The sequence below is a fragment of the Triticum dicoccoides genome, chromosome 1A (genome assembly GCF_002162155.2).
Source record: "Triticum dicoccoides isolate Atlit2015 ecotype Zavitan chromosome 1A, WEW_v2.0, whole genome shotgun sequence".
In the NCBI taxonomy this organism is placed as follows: Eukaryota; Viridiplantae; Streptophyta; class Magnoliopsida; order Poales; family Poaceae; genus Triticum; species Triticum dicoccoides.
Window position 1 is genome coordinate 398,337,459 of NC_041380.1, and position 5,574 is coordinate 398,343,032.

The following is a 5,574-nucleotide window of genomic DNA, read 5'->3' on the forward strand; positions in this document are numbered from 1 at the left end:
CATATTCTACGAAGATCTTTATCGGTCAGACCGCATAACAACATACATTGTTCCCTTTGTCATTGGTATGTTACTTGCCCGAGATTCGATCGTCGGTATCTCAATACCTAGTTCAATCTCGTTACCGACAAGTCTCTTTACTCGTTCCGTAATACATCATCCCGCAACTAACTCATTAGTTGCAATGCTTGCAAGGCTTAAGTGATGTGCATTACCGAGAGGGCCCAGAGATACCTCTCCGACAATCGGAGTGACAAATCCTAATCTTGAAATACGCCAACCCAACAAGTACCTTCGGAGACACCTGTAGAGCACCTTTATAATCACCCAGTTACGTTGTGACGTTTGGTAGCACATAAAGTGTTCCTCCGATAAACGGGAGTTGCATAATCTCATAGTCATAGGAACATGTATAAGTCATGAAGAAAGCAATAGCAACATACTAAACGATCGGGTGCCAAGCTAACGGAATGGGTCAAGTCAATCACATCATTCTCCTAATGGTGTGATCCCGTTAATCAAATGACAACCCATGTCAATGGTTAGGAAACTTAACCATCTTTGATCAACGAGCTAGTCAAGTAGAGGCATACTAGTGACACTCTGTTTGTCTATGTATTCACACATGTATTATGTTTTCGGTTAATACAATTCTAGCATGAATAATAAACATTTATCATGATATAAGGAAATAAATAATAACTTTATTATCGCCTCTAGGGCATATTTCCTTCAGTCTCCCACTTGCACTAGAGTCAATAATCTAGATTACACAGTAATGATTCTAACACCCATGGAGCCTTGGTGCTGATCATGTTTTGCTCGTGGAAGAGGCTTAGTCAACGGGTCTGCAACATTCAGATCTGTATGTATCTTGCAAATTTCTATGTCTCCCACCTGGACTAGATCCCGGATGGAATTGAAGCGTCTCTTGATGTGCTTGGTTCTCTTGTGAAATCTGGATTCCTTCGCTAAGGCAATTGCTCCAGTATTGTCACAAAAGATTTTCATTGGACCCGATGCACTAGGTATGACACCTAGATCGGATATGAACTCCTTCATCCAGACTCCTTCATTTGCTGCTTCTGAAGCAGCTATGTACTCCGCTTCACATGTAGATCCCGCCACGACGCTTTGTTTAGAACTGCACCATCTGACAGCTCCACCGTTCAATGTAAACACGTATCCGGTTTGTGATTTCGAATCGTCCGGATCAGTGTCAAAGCTTGCATCAACGTAACCGTTTACGATGAGCTCTTTGTCACCTCCATAAACGAGAAACATATCCTTAGTCCTTTTCAGGTATTTCAGGATGTTCTTGACCGTTGTCCAGTGATCCACTCCTAGATTACTTTGGTACCTCCCTGCTAGACTTATAGCAAGGCACACATCAGGTCTGGTACACAACATTGCATACATGATAGAGACTATGGCTGAAGCATAGGGAACATCTTTCATTTTCTCTCTATCTTCTGCAGTGGTCGGGCATTGAGTCTTACTCAACTTCACACCTTGTAATACAGGCAAGAACCCTTTCTTTGCTTGATCCATTTTGAACTTCTTCAAAACTTTGTCAAGGTATGTGCTTTGTGAAAGTCCAATTAAGCGTCTTGATCTATCTCTATAGATCTTAATGCCCAATATGTAAGCAGCTTCACCGAGGTCTTTCATTGAAAAACTCTTATTCAAGTATCCCTTTATGCTATCCAGAAATTCTATATCATTTCCAATCAGTAATATGTCATCCACATATAATATCAGAAATGCTACAGAGCTCCCACTCACTTTCTTGTAAATACAGGCTTCTCCAAAAGTCTGTATAAAACCAAATGCTTTGATCACACTATCAAAGCGTTTATTCCAACTCCGAGAGGCTTGCACCAGTCCATAAATGGATCACTGGAGCTTGCACACTTTGTTAGCTTCCTTTGGATCGACAAAACCTTCCGGTTGCATCATATACAACTCTTCTTCTAGAAATCCATTCAAGAATGTAGTTTTGACATCCATCTGCCATATTTCATAATCATAAAACGCGGCAATTGTTAACATGATTCGGACAGACTTAAGCATCGCTACGGGTGAGAAGGTCTCATCATAGTCAATCCCTTGAACTTGTCGAAAACCTTTCGCAACAAGTCGAGCTTTATAGACAGTAACATTACCGTCAGTGTCAGTCTTCTTCTTGAAGATCCATTTATTCTCAATTGCTTGCCGATCAACGGGCAGGTCAACCAAAGTCCACACTTTGTTCTCATACATGGATCCCATCTCAGATTTCATGGCCTCAAGCCATTTTTGCGGAATCTGGGCTCACCATTGCTTCTTCATAGTTTGTAGGTTCGTCATGGTCTAGTAACATAACTTCCAGAACAGGATTACCATACCACTCTGGTGCGGATCTTACTCTGTTTGACCTATGAGGTTCAGTAACAACTTGATCTAAAGTTTCATGATCATCATCATTAACTTCCTCACTAATTGGTGTAGGTGTCGCAGAAACCGTTTTCTGTGATGAACTATTTTCCAATAAGGGAGTAGGTACAGTTACCTCATCAAGTTCTACTTTCCTCCCACTCACTTCTTTCGAGAGAAACTCCTTCTCTAGAAAAACTCCGAATTTAGCAACAAAAGTCTTACCTTCAGATCTGTGATAGAAGGTGTACCCAACAGTCTCCTTTGGGTATCTTATGAAGACACATTTCTTCGATTTGGGTTCGAGCTTATCAGGTTGAAGCTTTTTCACATAACCATCGCAGCCCCAAACTTTCAGAAACGACAACTTTGGTTTCTTGCCAAACCACAGTTCATAAGGCGTCGTCTCAACGGATTTCGATGGTGCCATATTTAACGTGAATGCGCCCATCTCTAAAGCATAACCCCAAAACGATAGCGGTAAATATGTAAGAGACATCATAGATCGCACCATATCTAGTAAAGTACGATTACGACGTTCGGACACACCATTACGCTGTGGTGTTCCGGGTGGCGTGAGTTGCGAAACTATTCCGCATTGTTTCAAATGTAGACCAAACTCGTAACTCAAATATTCTCCTCCACGATCAGATCGTAGAAACTTTATTTTCTTATTATGATGATTTTCAACTTCACTCTAAAATTCTTTGAACTTTTCAAATGTTTCAGACTTATGCTTCATTAAGTAGATATACCCATATCTGCTTAAATCATCTGTGAAGCTGAGAAAATAATGATATCCGCCACGAGCCTCAACATTCATCGGACCACATACATCTGTATGTATGATTTCCAACAAATCTGTTGCTCTCTCCATAGTACCAGAGAACGGCGTTTTAGTCATCTTGCCCATGAGGCACGGTTCGCAAGTACCAAGTGATTCATAATCAAGTGGTTCCAAAAGTCCATCAATATGGAGTTTTTTCATGCGCTTTACACCGATATGACCTAAACGGCAGTGCCACAAATAAGTTGCACTATCATTATCAACCTTGCATCTTTTGGCTTCAACATTATGAATATGTGTGTCACTACTATCGATATTCAATAAGAATAGACCACTCTTCACGGGTGCATGACCATAAAAGATATTACTCATATAAATAGAACAACCATTATTCTCTGAGTTAAATGAATAACCGTCTCGCATCAAACAAGATCCAGATATAATGTTCATGCTTAACGCTGGCACCAAATAACAATTATTTAGGTCTAATACTAATCCCGAAGGTAGATGTAGAGGTAGCGTGCCGACTGCGATCACATCGACTTTGGAACCATTTCCCACGCGCATCATCACCTCGTCCTTAGCCAATCTTCGCTTAATCCATAGCCCCTGTTTCGAGTTGCAAATACTAGCAACAGAACCAGTATCAAATACCCATGTGCTACTGCGAGCATTAGTAAGGTACACATCAATAACATGTATATCACATATATCTTTGTTCACCTTGCCATCCTTCTTATCCGCCAAATACTTGGGGCAGTTCCGCTTCCAGTGACCAGTCTGCTTGCAGTAGAAGCACTCAGTTTCAGGCTTAGGTCCAGACTTGGGTTTCTTCTCTTGAGCAGCAACTTGCTTGCTGTTCTTCTTGAAGTTCCCCTTCTTCTTCCCTTTGCCCTTTTTCTTGAAATTAGTGGTCTTGTTGACCATCAACACTTGATGCTCCTTCTTGATTTCTACCTCCGCAGCCTTTAGCATTGCGAAGAGATCGGGAATTGTTTTATTCATCCCTTGCATATTATAGTTCATCACGAAGCTCTTGTAGCTTGGTGGCAGTGATTGAAGAACTCTGTCAATGACACTATCAACCGGAAGATTAACTCCCAGCTGAGTCAAGTGATTATGGTACCCAGACATTCTGAGTATATGTTCACTGACAGAATTATTCTCCTCCATCTTGCAGCTATAGAACTTATTGGAGACTTCATATCTCTCAATCTGGGAATTTGCTTGAAATATTAACTTCAACTCCTGGGACATCTCATATGCTCCATGACGTTCAAAACATTGTTAAAGTCCCGGTTCTAAGCCGTAAAGCATAGCACATTGAACTATCAAGTAGTCGTCAGCTTTGCTCTGCTAGATGTTCTTAGCGTCGTCAGTTGCATCAGCAGCAGGCCTGGCACTCAGCGGTGCTTCCAGGACGTAATTCTTCTGTGCAGTAATGAGGATAATCCTCAAGTTACGGACCCAGTCCGTGTAATTGCTACCATCATCTTTCAACTTTGCTTTCTCAAGGAACGCATTAAAATTCAACGGAACAACAACACGGGCCATCTATCTACAATCAACATAGACAAGCAAGATACTATCAGGTACTAAGTTCATGATAAATTTAAGTTCAATTAATCATATTACTTAAGAACTCCCACTTAGATAGACATCCCTCTAATCCTCTAAGTGATCACGTGATCCAAATCAACTAAACCATGTCCGATCATCACGTGAGATGGAGTAGTTTCAATGGTGAACATCACTATGTTGATCATATCTACTATATGATTCACGCTCGACCTTCCGGTCTCCGTGTTCCGAGGCCATATCTGTTATATGCTAGGCTCGTCAAGTTTAACCTGAGTATTCTGCGTGTGCAACTGTTTTGCACCCGTTGTATTTGAACGTAGAGCCTATCACACCCGATCATCACGTGGTGTCTCAGCACAAAGAACTTTCGCAACGGTGCATACTCAGGGAGAACACTTATACTTGGATAATTTAGTGAGGGATCATCTTATAATGCTACCATCAATTAAAGCAAGATAAGATGCATAAAAGATAAACATCACATGCAATCAATATAAGTGATATGATATGGACATCATCATCTTGTGCTTGTGATCTCCATCTCCGAAGCACCGTCATGATCACCATCGTCACCAGCGCGACACCTTGATCTCCATCGTAGCATCGTTGTCGTCTCTCCAATCTTATGCTTCCATGACTGTTGCTACCGCTTAGTGATAAAGTAAAGCATTACAGGGCGATTGTATTGCATACAATAAAGCGACAACCATATGGCTCCTGCCAGTTGCCGATAACTCGGTTACAAAACATGATCATCTCATACAATATAGCATCACGTCTTGACCATATCA